This window comes from Protopterus annectens, chromosome 8.part0 (assembly GCF_019279795.1).
Source record: "Protopterus annectens isolate FY-2018-M chromosome 8.part0, PAN1.0, whole genome shotgun sequence".
Taxonomy (NCBI): Eukaryota; Metazoa; Chordata; order Ceratodontiformes; family Protopteridae; genus Protopterus; species Protopterus annectens.
The window spans coordinates 597,029,620-597,045,678 of record NC_056741.1 but is presented as its reverse complement, the minus strand read 5'-3'; the positions used below and the strand labels follow the sequence as shown (position 1 = coordinate 597,045,678).

The 16,059-nt window shown below is 43.9% G+C and overlaps 1 protein-coding gene across 1 annotated transcript in view; it reads left to right on the top strand.

Moving 5' to 3' along the window:
* HUWE1 (HECT, UBA and WWE domain containing E3 ubiquitin protein ligase 1) overlaps positions 1–16,059 on the top strand; it is a gene marked incomplete in the record, with an annotated part of 5,008,559 nt that overhangs the window by 351,652 nt on the left and 4,640,848 nt on the right.

The following is a 16,059-nucleotide window of genomic DNA, read 5'->3' as shown; positions in this document are numbered from 1 at the left end:
ACTCTGTGCTTGCTACAGTAGCCCAGGCTTGAGTGTTTCTGTACACAGGCGCACACATAATTATCCCAGTTAGTGAGACTCACTTTGGCAAATAGGAGTTGCCCACAATCCGATTACTATCAGAGGCAATCTCCCAAGTGAAAGGTGTGCATTTCATGTACTGGACTGCCAATACTGCCCATTCCCTTGATTGGCGGGTCATTTCCTATATCACAGCCTCGTTTTTCATTTTGGCTGCTGACCCTAGCTGCTTTCCATTTCCCTTTTGACAACATCTTGATGTTTGTAGCCATTTAGTGTTTACTGTTCCAACTGGAGAGAAATATGCTGATTCTTTTGAAAATTGTGATGTAATGTGATCCTGTCTTGCCTACATTCATTACTGACTCACTCTGCCGTTATAACTAGCACAAAGTCTGTCATTGGCTGGGCTAACCCTGTATCCCAGGATGCACCACGCCCAAACCCCCAGATCTCATTTGCCACTCCTAGAGTAATGACATGGTCTCTACTTGGCTGTGGCTAAGTACCCTCTTTTTGACTTAACTGCTTGGTTATTTCCAAAAAGCTTTTTTAATAGCTACGTTTTCAGTTTCCCTTTTGAGATTGAGTGTTATTTGTATGGTAATCCTTTTGTTTAGCGGGCTAGGCCTGTTTAAGTTAGAGGGCCTTTGCCCTATCTTGTGTCTTTAGTGTTCGGGCGTTTAAGTTAGAGCCCTTTCCACCCTCCCTTCGTGTGTTGCTGAGTGTGCGGTCATGTTTACTTGTGTCTGGCAAGGAACAAAAAGAACATAAGCCATCTGCCTTTAAAAAATGCGCCAAATGTGCGTATAAAATGTGTGATGGCCACGCCATCTGTGTTTATCGTCTCGGTGCCATACACTTGCAGGAATCCTGCAGTGTTTGTCATGCCTTCTCTTCCAGGGTTTTACAGGAGAGAAAAAATAAACTTATCCTTAAGGGTTTGATTAAACCCTCCTTTGAGGAAACTTTGGCGTCTTCTCCCCCCCTCAGAGAAATCCAGGTCTAAAACAAAAAGAAGTCTCTGGCTAGTTGATCGGAGCCTCCGGAGAAAAGGTCAAAAGCTATATTTCCTTCCTCTGCTCCACTGGTCTCGGAGCCACTGGAGGTACTGTCTAAGGCTATGTCTCCTTCCTTGGCTCCACTGGTCTCGGAGCCGCAGGAAGTCTTGTCTGTTTCGGGGTCGGCTTCTTCGACTCCACGGTAGTCTGCACCGAAGGAGGTTGCGGTGGTTCTCGAGCTTGCTTCGGTTCCTATCCCTTTGGAGCAGTTGCCCCAGTCTTGTCTCTGTTCTGACAGAGGTTTCTCAACCCCCTTCTGTCTCCTCCAAGTCCTCCAGGCTGTTGGATTCTGATGTGGATAGGGTGGTCCGGAGGCTCCTCCAGTTGCCAGTGTTAACTAAATTATTTTCGGCTCCAGCCCAGTCGGCTCCGGAGCCAGCCACGATATCAGTTCCATTTCTTCCCCCCTCAGACAACCTCAGTGTTGTCAGAGCCAGAGTCTGCCGAATCGAGTGAAGTCCTTGGGTCGGCCATGAAACCACCTGCTAGTCTTTCTGATCCGACCTCTGCTCCAACCTTTTCCATCCCTTCTACAGGTTTCGGTACTTGGGTGTCCTCAGTCGAACCCGAGGGGGATACATCGGGGCTTCAGGTTTCGGCTCGGAGTCTCCCCCTTGGTGCTTCGGCTAGGGGTACCCTGACTCCGGTCATGGTCTCTGAGGCGAGTTTTTCATCATTCTAGTGGTCCTTCTTTCGAGGCTATGAGGAGCGGACTGTTCAAGTCAATAGTGACTTCACCTGAATTGGCAACTCCATCCCCAGATGCTGCGACTAGAGCTTCTGGTGCCCCCTATCTCTGGACAGCGGGGCTCCTAGGCCTGATGATACCTCCATGTGCGGTCCCCTGCTTTCTGAGGGCCCTTTGGAGTCCGTGCCTGACGAGCCTCCCAGGAAGAAGTTGTGTAAGAGGAAGCACGTAGACTCCCCAGATGAGTCTGTCACCTCTGACACTTTCCTTGATGATGCAGAAGGGTCCCCGAAGTCGTCCTCCGATATTCTGGAAATCTTGAGACAGTGGGGCGACTGGCCATCCAAAAATCGTTCTGGGGAGTATGACTTAAGGCCTTTTGAGCCCAGCCTTACACCTCTTGGGTGTCTACACCCTTAGATGAATTATTGTAGCTTATTTGTCGAAGGGTGTGGGAACACCCTGACTCTGGAGCCAGTTCCTAGCCGCCCCAATAAGTTCTTATCTGTGCCTCCTGGAAAAGAATTTTTGACCAAGGGAGTACCTGTAGATGCTATGGTGGTGGCGTCTGCCACTCAGCAGGACATGGCAGAGGCTTCTACTTCCATCCATCCTCCTAATAAGGATTCTAGAAGTATGGATAGGTATGGGAAGCGTACCCTGTCTTCAGCGACCTTTACCTTGCGGTCGCTGGAATTACTTGACATTTTACGCGGCTCCAAAGGGATCTCAGAAAGGAGTTGGGAGATACCCTGTCTGGTAACTTGCCTGAGGTGTTGGCCCAGTCTAACGCCCAGCTGTCTACCACTTCTTCCATCGTCAACTCGTCCATGAGGCTCACATCTTAAGCAGCTGAGGGGGCGGGTAGAGCAGTGAGTTTGGGTGTAGCCCTTAGAAGGCAAGCTTGGATGCGCTTGTGTCATTTTGCGGAGGCTTTCAAGTCGTCTTTCACGGACACCCCATTCGACGGGTCCTCCCTTTTTGGACCCAAAGTGAGACACCCTCACTGGATGTGAGCAAGAGGGTAGACTTCGTCTCCTGTTGGGGCCCATTTTTCGCTTCTCACAAGACCTTATCCCAAGGCTCAGGGGGGGGGGGTGTGGTTCAGAAAGTCTCAAGTCTTCCCCTGCCCATCAAAGTGACCCCCCCCTCCAGGGGCAGAGGGAGGAATTTTAATGGAAGGCGTCACCCTAGAGGCAGTGGAGGCCCCCGCAATGCAGGAGACAGAGTCCTTTCGTGGTTCCTCCTAGCAACGTCCCTGAGGGGGTTACCCGACTATGCGTCTCCGGAGCCAGTCGGGGGTCATTTTTCAGAGCATATTCAGGCCTGGGTGTCCATCACTCAGGATTGATGGGTGCTTTGTATCATCACTGGAGGTTACACCATTCCCTTTATCCGCCCCCCCCCTCCATCAAGGAAAATCCTGGACGTTCCACCCAGTCAACGGGATCAGGCAGCAATAGAGGTCTCAAAGCTGCTAGAAAAAGGAGTCATCCAACCAGTCCCTGCAGACCAGATCGGATTAGGAACTTAAGATTATTTTTGGTGCCAAAAAGAACAGGGGAGTTGAGACCCATTCTGGATCTCAGCCGTTTAAATCGCTTTGTAAAGAAGTCCAAGTTCCGAATGGTCACGTTGCAATCCATTTTCCCCTTGCTGGAAAAAGGAGTTTGGATGTGCTTCATCGATCTCAAGGATGTCTATTATCACATCAAGATAAACGAGGCTTCCAGGAATCATTTACACTTCCGGCTGGGAGCCAGTCATTTTCAATTCTGGGCCCTGCCCTTTGGTCTCACCACAGCCCCCAGGGTGTTCACCAAGTGTCTGGCAGTGGTGACAGCTCACCTGAGGGCATCTAGGATTCCAGGTGTTTCCTTATCTAGACTGGCTCCTCACCGCCCCCACCAGGCATCTACTTGTTAAAGCCATGAGAGCTACTGTCGAATTGGGCCATCTACTAGGGATTTCATTCAACTGGGCAAAATCTGTATTCTTGCCATTACAGCGTGTTGCCTTTATCGGCGCAGAGCTAGACTCTGTAGAAATGCGAGCTTTCCTACCGGCGGAGAGAAGTGTTACAGGCCCAAGTTCTAGCTTTACTACCCCGGGAAAAGGCCCAAGCCAGGATGGTTCTTCAGTTGTTGGAATCAATGGCGGCTACCATTCTTCTAGTTCCGCTAGCCAGGTTACACATGCGAATACTTCAGTGGCTCCTTAATGACCAGTGGTCATATCAGGAACATCCCTTATCCCATCAGATTCTCATCACAGAGATGCCGGCAGGATCTGCGTTGGCTTCTCAGCCATCCTGAATCAAGGGAAATCCTTGAGCCCCCCATTCCCTATTGCCACAGTAACCACGGATGCCTCCCAGATAGGGTGGGGTGGCATTATCTGGGTGAGACTGTTCAAGGTAGTGGCAAGACCACGAGGTTCACTTGCATGTCAATGTTTCTGGAGATGAGAGCGGTGCTTCTAGCGTTGCAGGCACTTCACAACTCTCTTCCCAGGGGAACTGTTACGATTCTTTCCAACAATGTCGGTTGTCTGGTATCTGAACAAGCAGGGAGGAACGAAGTCCTACCCCCTTTGCAGGAAGGCCATGAGTGTGTGGAATTCGGAGATCGCTTCCCAGCGCTTTATAGTGGCAATGCACATTCCGGGAAGTCCAATGTGATAGCAGACAGGCTGAGCAGAGCTATTCTGATGCCTTACGAGTGGTCCCTGAACGATCGAGTGGCTGCTCAGATCTTCAAGTGAGGCCTTCCCTGCTGCAACCTTTTTGCCAGCCCCCTGAATGTGAAGTGCAGCAGTTTTTTCACTCTGATCCCCCCACAGGGTGAGTCACCCAGGGATTCTCTAGTCCACAATTGGCCCTCTGGTCTACTCTACGCCTTCCCGCCGGTCCCTCTTCTGTCAAGAGTGATTCAGAAGGCTACCTGCTTGGGAAGCAAGATGATTTTGATTGCACCACTCTGGCCCCGTCAAGTTTGGTTCCCCTTCCTTCGGAAGTATGCTGTGGATGGTCCTTGGATTCTGGACCCAGCTCCAGACCTATTGACTCATCAGTCAGGACAGCTCCATCCATCCCTACGAACTCTCGAGCTTGCTGCCTGGCTTCTCCACTTCCGACCTTAGACAGCCTATCCTTACCCCGGAAGTAGTACATATTCTGTCCTCCCACAAGTCTTCTACTAGGAAAATATACTCTAGTAAATGGAAGAGATTTGCAATTTGGGCTCAGCAACGTGATCTTGAGCCCCTGTGTCGGTGGTGTTAGATTTCTTAGCAACACTATTTAGACAGGGTTCAGCTGCCTCCACTATAAAGGTTCACTTGGCAGCAATCTCTAATCATGATGCATACGAGCCTTCCCTCATGGGTCATAAGCTGTGTAAAGCCTTTCTGAAAGGAGCCTGGTTGCTTCGCCCTCCGTTTCACAACCTGTTTTGCCATGGGATTTAAATGTGGTGCTCAGAGCTTTAACGTCTTCTCCCTTTGAGCAGACAGCTTCTTGCGAATTGAAATTTTTGTCATGGAAGACTGCCTTTTTTGGTAGCCATAACTTCAGCCAGAAGGGTATCGGAGCTTCAAGCCCTTTCTGTTAAGCCTCATTTGATTTTTCATAAGGGCAGAGTATCTGAGACATAATCCTTCCTTTCTCCCTAAGGTCTCTTTTGCCCTTTGTCTCCACCAGTCTATTGAGCTTCCGGTCTTTTTTCCACGGTTTTCCAACAAAGCAGAATACAAATTTCACCAGTTGGATGTGCATAGACAACTGAGGTTTTATTTAAATAGGACACAACAGGAGAGGAAATCAGATCAGTTTGTGTCCTTTTCGGACAATAGAATTGGCAGAACTGTAACTAAGGGCACCATAGCTAAGTGGATTTAGGAACTGCATCTCATTTATTTATGCATTAGCGGGTAGGCATCTTCCCTTTCCAGTTGAGGCGCATTCTACCAGGGCTATTTCAACTTCAGTGGCTTTTCATGCTAGACTATCCATAGATGAGATGTGCAGCGGCTACTTGGACTTCTCCACATACCTTTATTTCTCATTACAAACTGGACGTGGCCTCTAGAGTTTGGGCTTCCTTTGGTTCCACAGTGCTCAGGAGTGTTTTCCAGTGAGCCTCCCAGGATTTGGGTGCTAGGGATGCTGTCCCGTCAGTAATGAATGTAGGCGAGATAGGATCACATTGCATCTTTTAGTTGTGTACTTACCATAACGATAGATGTATGTGATCCATCTCGCCTACATTCTTACGTACCCTCCCTCCTTCCCCCTACCTGTTGGACTTGGAGGAAACTTGTATTCTGATCCCTCTGAGGATAGTGGTGTATGTGGGAAGATATTGGGGCAAACGAGATTTGTGGGTTTGGGCACGGTGCATCCTGGGATACAGGGTTAGCCCAGCCAATGAGAGATTTTGTGCTAGTCATAATGGCGGAGTAGGAGCCGATTCTCTGCCCCGAGCCTGTCAGTAATGAATGTAGGCGAGATGGATCACGTCCATCCATCATTATGGTAAGTACATTACTAAACGTTTTGCATATTGATGCAAATGTCTATTGTGAAATTACCCAAAAGGTGGTGCATTTTGAGCATGTAGATAAAAAGTATTCAAATAAAGTAGCTCTTGGCACATGGTGAAGAGAGCATGTAATTCTAGTGACAGGTATTCTGTCTGCATTACCTAAATGCACATTATGAAGTACTTTTTAAGACTGAAGTTATGGTAATGGTGAGTAGGAGTGGCAGCACCCCATCCCTGACATTCTCAAAAATGGTTTAACTGTCTGCTTTTGGCATGTTTAGTCCCTTAACTGCTGAACACTTACAAGTCTGTCCACTTATTAGTGGCAGTTTTAGATTATTTAGCAGTACAGTGACAGCGGATAGCATCTTGCAGCAAAGAGTTGTGGTTTGCCTCCTGGCTGGGATGCCATCTGTGTGGAGTCTGTATGTCCTCCCTGTGTTTGTGTGTTCTCTGGGTGCTCCAGATGTTCATCGTGCATACAGCTGCAGTCATAACAGATGGGTTATCCTGCCGTCAGGCGGGTCCTCTGTTGGCCGAATTACAAAGTTTAGGTCCGGCGTCGATTGTCGGCGCTTCTTCCCTGACGTCAGTGCGTCAGGGGTATAAAAGGCAGCCAACGCCATTTTCTTCAGTCTTTCTTGCTGCGTGGTGCCGAAGCAGTGCGCAAGTGCCGGTCGGCCAGCTCCTGAGATTTACGAAAGTATTTCAGCCGAAGTCTTGAAAGCTAAGTACCCCGTGTGGGAAACTTTTCTTGCCTCAGACCGATGTCAGACAAAGTTAATTGCATTTCATGTGGGAAGCAAATACAGCATAAGGATTTCCACTCTTTCTGTATACCTTGCTTAGGCCCAGACCACAACGTCTCGGCCTGCCATTTTTGTGCTAGATTCAATAAGCGCATTATTAAGCATCGGGCGGAGTTCTCCCTTCACTTTTTTGGCAAAAAATTTAATTGTATAATGTCGTCTGATACTCAGACTCCAGTTTTGAGCAAAAAACGCAAAGATAAGGACCAACACACGAGGTCCGCACCACCTACTGAAACCACACTAAGGCCGACTGCTGGTTCTCCGGTACTCAGCGAGGCACCTACGCAGCCTCTGAGTACCGATGACAAAGCATTACCGGTGTCTTCAGAACCCGAGGTCACAGGCTCCTCGGCCCCTATTTCTACTACAGATCCCGACGCCACTCCTGGCAGGGATACTCAGAATTTAGACAGGCTTACCATTTCTCAAGGGGTTTTCAGGCCTTCCTCCTCTATTAAAGCCTTCAGTAAATCTAAAGCAGCCATGAAATCCAAAAAACAGGTTCCTCAGACCCCTTCTCAAGGCACCATGCCTAAAAAACAGGTGCTTAAAATGGCTGAGGATTTGATTACTCTTATCAGGGGTTCTCATCCCCCCTCTGACAAAAGGCCCACATTAGAGGAAGACTACCCTTCCTCAGATCAAGCTTCTGTTACCTCAGAATTATGAGGACCAGGATTATGCCTATTCTCCATTCGAAGACTCTGATGCTGAGGAAGTCTATTCCCTCGGTCTCCCCCCTGAGGACTTCTCTTTTGGGGAAACCCTGCATACATTGAGGGAACACTTTCACTGGGAAGGACAAGATTATTCAGATTCCAAGAAAAGGCTCAGGGAATTTCTTCTGCTCCCCCAGCATAGGCCTCTGGCTAATCCCTCCTGTTTGATATATTGGATGATGTGTACACAGAAGCCATCCTTAATCCTGATTCTTTGCCTCCAGCTCCTGTTAAACCAGACCGGTATTACCGGGTTCCTGATTCTCACCAGTTCTTATATAAAAGCCATACTGCTGACCCAGAAACAATTTCACAGGGTCCCAAGGGAATTAAGGCCTCTACTGCTAAAAATCCATTACCTTCAGAGAGATTCCAGGGCTTTATAAAGGTGGGGGGAAAAAGGTGTACACCTCGGCCACTTTAACCATGAGGGCATTAAACTGTCAGTTCTGTATGTTAAAGTATCAACAGTTTTTGATATCTCGGCTGAAAAGCCAGATGAGACAACCAGAACAACCAGATTTAAGAGTTGCAGGATTTGTTGCATGGTGCAGAGCAGGTGGGAAAACATACCTTGCAGTGTGGTTTTGATGCTTTAGAGGCCTCATGTAGAGCTGCTGTTACGGGGTCTGTTATACGTAGGCATGCTTGGCTCGGAGCAAACCTCACCAGATCATGTCAAAGCTAAATTATTAGATGCACCTCTTCAAAAAGATGTATTGTTTGGTGTTAAAGCTGAGGAGGTGCTAAAGAAAATGGAGGAAAAAGCGAAATCAATGCAAACCGTGAAAGATTTCCTGCAGGTACAGCCTCCACGTTTCAGCAGAAACTGGCCTTCAAAATATTGGTCCTTTCCAGCCACGGACAGACCTCAAAGGGGCAGATACAGGCACCCAAGGGGCAGAGGGCAACCTCAAGGATCCTTCAGAGCCAGACAGTGGCAAGCACCAACCTCAAGAGGTGGAGAAGATAGATCAGTCTTTTAGAAAACAGACACAATGACTCCCCCCCCCCCCTACACCTGCCAAGCAAAGCTTTAATGGCAGCACCTTTGGGCGGAAAATTGACATTCTCAAAAAATTGGCATATTGTTACAAAAGACAAATGGATTCTGGACATTAGACAGAGAGGCTACAGGTTCCACTTTCACTCACTCCCAAAAATGAGAGTCATGCCAAACCTGCCACAAAATCAAAGGGCAGAGGCACAAACAAGTTTCAGCTCTCAGACATGAAAGCAATTCAAGAGGTACCTGCAAAAGAAAACAAGGTCAAGGGTTTTATTCCAGACTATTCCTGGTACTGAGGAAAGACAGATTGGAGACCTATCTTAGACCTATCCATCCTAAACACATATCTACAGGTGCCAAAATTCAAGATGCTCACATTACAGCAGCTTCTTCCCATGCTGGGCAAGGAGTCTTGGCTGGTATCATTGGACCTCAAGGAGGCATACCTGCATGTCCCTATCAGACAGGATTGCAGAAGATACCTCAGATTTCTTGCAGGTTCAACCCATTACCAATTCTCTGCATTGCCCTTTGGCTTATTTACTGCGCCCAGAGTTTACGAAATGCCTGGCATCAGTAATCGCCTTCTGCAGACTACAAGGGATACAAATCTACCCATATCTGGACGACTGCCTGATCCAAGCGGACAGCAAGGACATAACTACTGCAGCACCTGGCGTTTGTAATAAAACTGAACTTCCTGGGATACACAGTCAACAAAAAGAAATGAAAGCTAATACCCTCTTAACAAATAATTTTCCTGGGTGCCAGCTTGGATACAACCACCCAGATGGCCTACCTCACGCCAAACAAGCAAGGGCAACTGTCTCAATACTTCAGAAAAATGGCAACTTACACCAGGCTAACTGCAAGGAAAATCCTGCAGGCTCTGGGATTCATGGCATCTTGCATCCTACTAATCCCATGTGCAAAGCTGCATATGAGGAAACTTCATTGGTACCTGAAAAACGTATGGTCTCAACACAGCCACAGCTTGGAAACAATTATCCCACTCATTCCATGCCTTCAAAAGGAATTTTTGTGGTGGACTCAAGCTTTGCCAAAGAAACACAGGTCTTCCTTTCTGTATACCTCCAGCAACACAAATCACAACAGACGCCTCAGACTACGCCTGGGGAGCACACACGACAGTGCATTCAGGGAAAATGGACCCGAAAAGAGAAGCACCTCCACATAAACCAAAAGGAAATGCTAGCCGTGCAAAAGGCTATTATGACCTTCAAAGACCTACTGCATCCAGGCCAGCTATTGATAAGGACATACAACACCACAGTGATGTGGTACATAAACAAATAGGGGGGAACTCATTCATACCCCCTGTGCAGGCAAGCCATGACCCTATGGAACACAGCACTGGAATTGCAAATACAGCTGCAGGCACAATTCCTGCCAGGGAAGGAAAACACACTGGCAGACAACCTAAGCAGGAATATGACAGATCCACACGAATGGAAGTTGCATCCTCAACTTTTCAGTTAACTCTGGCATGGGGACAGCCAGACATAGATTTCTTTGCTACCCACAGAAATTGCCAGCTGAAAAATTTTTGTTTAAGGACCTATCATCCACAGGCCTGGAAAGTGGACGCACTTTCCTTCAATTGGGCAACACTGACAGTCTATGCCTTCCTGCCTCTTCCTCTGCTGCCCAAAGTACTATTAAAAGCCAGAGCGGAGAGGCCGAAAATGATTCTCATTGCTCCAGACTGGCCAAGACAACACTGGTATCTGCTCCTGAGGAGCCTGACACTCCCCACCATGGATCCTACCTCTAGTCCCTCTCTTGTTCCAGCACAACTACAAAACCCTTCACAGCCATCTCAAAACTCTAAATCTAGCTACATGGAGAATTCCTTGATTTCCCAACAATTTCTCCTCTCCAAGGAGGTGCAGGACATCATCTTGGAGGCCAGAAGACCTTAGACTAGAAAGGCTTATTCCACCAAATGGAAATGATTTTATGCCTGGAATCTCAAAGGGACAGAATCCTTGGGTAATAAATATACCTCAAATTTTACAGTACCTAGCTGAGATGTTAAACAATGGACTTTCCTTCTCCAAGATCCACGCTTCAACCATTTCTGCACAATACAACAGACCCTCCATTCTCTCTCTCAAGGCAGTCCCTCAGAGGGGCAAAGAATATAAAACCCCCAAGGAAACCACCAGTCCCTGCTTGGGACCTCAACTACGTACTGGAAAAGCTGACCCTTCCTCCCTTCGTGCCAGCTTCAACAGAGTTACAGTACTTGTCATGGAAAAAAGCTTTTCTTCTGGCTATCACCTCAACACTCAGGGTTTTGGAGCTTCAGGCCCTCATGGCTGTGCAACCATTCATCATTTTTCATCAGGACAGAGTTTCCTTACGAACCAATCCAAGATACCAAAGGTAGTATCCAGTGTAGCTTTGAATCAGACTATCCACTTGCCTACCTTTTATCCTAATCCACAAAACAAAGGGGAAAGACTACTACATTCCTTGGACATTCACAGACAACTACGTTACTACTTGGACAGAACAAAACCATTCAGGAAATTTGAGCAACTGTGTCCTATGCTGTAGGTGCTCAGGGAAAGGCTCCAAACAGACAATTTCAAAATGGATAGCCCACTGCGTACGCCTTTGTTACTCATTTCATGGAAACTGTGCCTTCATGCTTCAGATCCCACTCCACCAGAGCCACAGTTACCTCTGCAGCCTTCCTCAGGAGGGTCCCTACCAAGGACATTTTGGAAGCAGCCACCTGGAGTTCAGTGCACACTTTCTCCAAGCACTATCGCCTCCCACTATATTCAAAATGTAGAGCGGGCTTTGCCACAGCAGTCCTGCAGGGCATCCTAGCCCCTCCTAGTTCCACTTGGTGCCTACCACCCTTACTTAGCTTTGGGATTCTACCCATCTGTTATGACTGCAGCTGTATGCACGATCAACGTAGTACAGTTTTGTACCTACCATAAATGTAGATGTTAGAGTGCTCATACAACTGCAGTCCAGGTTTCCCTCCCTCCAACCCCTCTTAGGACAGGCCTTATGACTAACACTTTTCATATAGCCTTTTTGGGGTATTCTTTTATGGTGTATTTGCTTGCAACTACTGTGTTTGATTTATCAACATTGCATCCTTGCATAACATTGTTTGCCTTCCTTCTGGGGGCATCTGACATCTGGGGCAAGAAACTGAAGTAAATGGCGTTAGTTGCCTCTTTTATACCCCTGACGCACTGACGTCAGGGAAGAAGGGACTACAACCGACGCTGGACTTAGACTTTGGAATTCGGCCAACCGAGGACCCGCCTGACGGCAGGATAAACCCATCTGTCATGACTGCAGCTGTATGAGAACTTTAACATCTACATTTATGGTAGGTACAAAACTGTACTTTACCTCCCACACTCCAAAAGACATGGAATTAGGTGGACTGGACACTAACTTGGCCATGTGTATTTTGGGTAAGCATTACAACTACAGTAGGACTATCCACCCTGCAGTTTGACCTTGGCTCTAGATTCTCAATATTGAAGTGACACCCAACCCCATGTGCGCAACAATTGTGTGTGGTGGACTGATGGTTATTTTTGCTCTAACCATATCAAAAGTGCTTTAACATTTTTTTCATGAAATCTTGAGTATAACTTCATAGGAATCTAGAACACATCATTGGAACAAAAGAACAGCTAAATGTTGATATTTTAATGAAAAAGTGATTGTTCTGTATATGTTGAAGTTGCACTGTAATTTCCAAATGCTGTTCTGTCAGGATTTCCATCTTTGATTCATGTGACATTATTTTTATACTGCTGGTTTGAGTTGCTATCTTGAAGTTCCTGTTCTGTAAATAAGTTCATTTTGTGATGCATAAAGTAATCCCTTTTAGGGAAAGTAAGACTGATTCAGCTATGTGCCTGCTTTTTCCAATCTGCACCTGTTGGTGTAACATAGAGAAGACTATGTTTTTCCTAACAGATTTCTGATTTTCATTTTTCATAAGAATTGGTATATTTGCAGGCTAGGATGGGCCTTGATTGCTCGTGGATAAAATATTCATATGCATTTCGGAAAACACCAGGTGTAGAGTGTTGATACCTACCTGCATGTCTTTAGTGTCACTCGACCGCGGGGAGAATATGTAGACTCCACACAGTAGACGCTCCAGCAAAGAATCTAACGGGAGAACCTCTTGCTGTGAGGCAACAACACCAACGGCTGCCCCCCCCCCAAAAAAAAAAATATATATATAAAAATATATCCATATATATTAAAATATATCCATATATAAAAATATATCCATATATAAAAATATATCCATATATATATATAAAAATATATCCATATATATAAAAATATATCCATATATATATATAGCTATAGATATATATATAGCTATATATATATATATATATATATATATATATATATATATATATATATATATATATATATATATATATAGCTATATATATATATATATATATATATATATATGTATATATATATATATATATATATATATATATATATATATATATATATATATATATATATATATATATATATATATATATATTTATATATATATATATATATATATAGCTATATATATTTATATACATATATCTGTATATGTAGCTATATATATATATAGCTATATACATATATATATATATATATATATAGCTATATATATATATATATATATATATATATATATATATATATATAGCTATAGATATATATAGATATAGATATAGAGATATAGAGATATAGATATATAGATATAGATATAGATATATATATATATATAGATATAGATATATAGATATAGATATATAGATATATAGATATAGCTATATATATATATATATATATATATATATATATATATATATATATAGGTGTAATAACTTCAAAAAATAAACAATATTAAAACAAAAGATTAAACAGAGCCAATTAGCGTTTTCATCCAATTTAATGTGCTGGACTTCATCAGAATATGAAATACATTTTCAAAGCAATATATACCAATGGTAATGATATAGTGACATCACAGTAAAAAGGCCAATAAAAGGTTCTAAAGAAAACAAATGCATAAACATGTACACCCAAGTAATAAATAGTATCTCGTGAATAATACATCAATTAGGAGAGAATTTTGAGTATAGACAGAACAGAGCATGTAAATAATGGTTTCAATTATGCCATTTAAGAACACATCTAATATTCAAACATTCATTTAATCATGGGGAGCCTCTGCATTAAGTGTTTTTGTCCCCGAAAAAGAAAAGAACTTGGTCTAAAATGAAAAATTTAAACTCTGAAAGAACAAGCAATACTATGTTTGGCCAATGCATTACTTGTCCCCATTTCGAATAGCTGCATAGTGCTCCTTGATTGTGGTAGAAAGCTTGCATATAGTTTTACCTATATAAAAAGAACATGTGCAGATGGCCACATAGACAACAAAAATAGAATTGCAATCAAAATGGTCCATGACACTAACTGTAAAATTGTTTAAAACTATACCTATCAGTAGTAAGGATCCATTTACATACAATGCATTTACCACAGGAAAACATACCCTTGATCTGGTGTGGTATCGGTGGAGACGAAAGGAAAGGGTAGTCTCTATTTTCATACAACTGTAGTGATTTAATCTTTTTAAGCGTGAAGACTGGACTAGCACCCAACTTCAAGTGTATATCTTGGCTGCTGGTCAAAATGTCTCAGTTATTGTAAAGTACTTAATAGCATTAAAATCTCTACAAATGGGTATAGGGAAGGAGGTAAATCTGTCTAAATTAGTGTGTAAAGGCTGTGAAGAGCTGGGACTAGGTATAGAGGAATTAAGACCTGGTATAGTTAACTCTGAACAATGGAAGCAGGATTGCATTTATGCTTGGGGGTGAACCCCTTTAAAATGAGGAAATTTAGTAAACCTCTGGGTCCGAATTTCAGAACTGATATAAAGTAGTTGTAAAGGATAGCCTCTATCTAGTAAAAATGTTAAGTGTGACATTCTTTCAAACGAGTAGTAGTCAGAGATAATTCTAGATAATCTAATATATTGTCCCCTGGCCATTTTATGTTTAATGAACATAGGGTGCATACTAGTGTAATGTAAACTATTTGTAGGAAGAGTACCTTCAGAAATAAGACCAAGCCTGGGAGTTAAAGCTAGAAAAGACCTGTGAATTTCGAAAGTTGACATGGCTGCCTAGTGTGGATATTTTAAATTTTAAAAAAGTAATACTGTTAGAGAAGTCATTAATAAAGGAAAACAAGTCATTTTTACAACCATTCCATATAAAAAACAAATCAATTTATCTTCTATATAAAAATACTTTACTAAAACCTAGTAAGAGAAACCAAAGAACTAACTTCCCACCATGCAAGAAACAAATTAACATATGCTGGTGCTAACTTGGCTCCCATAGCTACTCATTTAGCCAGATGAAAAATCCTTATCAGTAAAATAAAACAAATTATTAGTGCGTACAAGTGAAGTCAAAGTACAAATAGTGTAAATTTTCTGTAGAGACCAGTTAGTGCATTTCTGAAGGTAATTCTTCAAAAACTGCAGACCTATATCATGAGGAATGTTGGTGTATAAAGATGGTCTAACGTAACCAAAATATCTGGGCCTGGAGGGGGGTTCAAGTATAAAAGATTTAAAATCCCATGAGCCTCAAAAAAAAAAAAAAAGGAGACTTCTGCACTACAGGATTCAAAACTAGATCAATGTATTCAGCAATACCTTCCATTTTCATTCGTTTATTAGACAGTCTAAAAGGGGGGTCAAGCAAGTCCTTGTGTATTTTGGGGATACCAAATTTTCCTAAATATGGATAAGTAATGGACATAAGACAACTCAATCATTTTGTAAAGGTTAATACATTTATCAATTGATCTGAAGGCTTTTCTGACATCAGACATGGTGGCTGGGGAATAAAACTCATTCCTTGTGAAGTCTGCATGACCTCCCTGTGGTCGAATGGCCTCCGAAAGACATGCGTGAATGGGCGTGCCTTCACTGAAGGTTGGGCATCGGGCTGGCAATTCGGCACCATCAAAATGTACTGCCAATCATTAGCGGACTGGAGTTCTGCTGTGGCGACCCCTAACCGGGAAAAGCTGAAAAGACAATTAGTTGAGGTCCTTTAGTAAAGCTTGAGTATGTCTTCCATTAA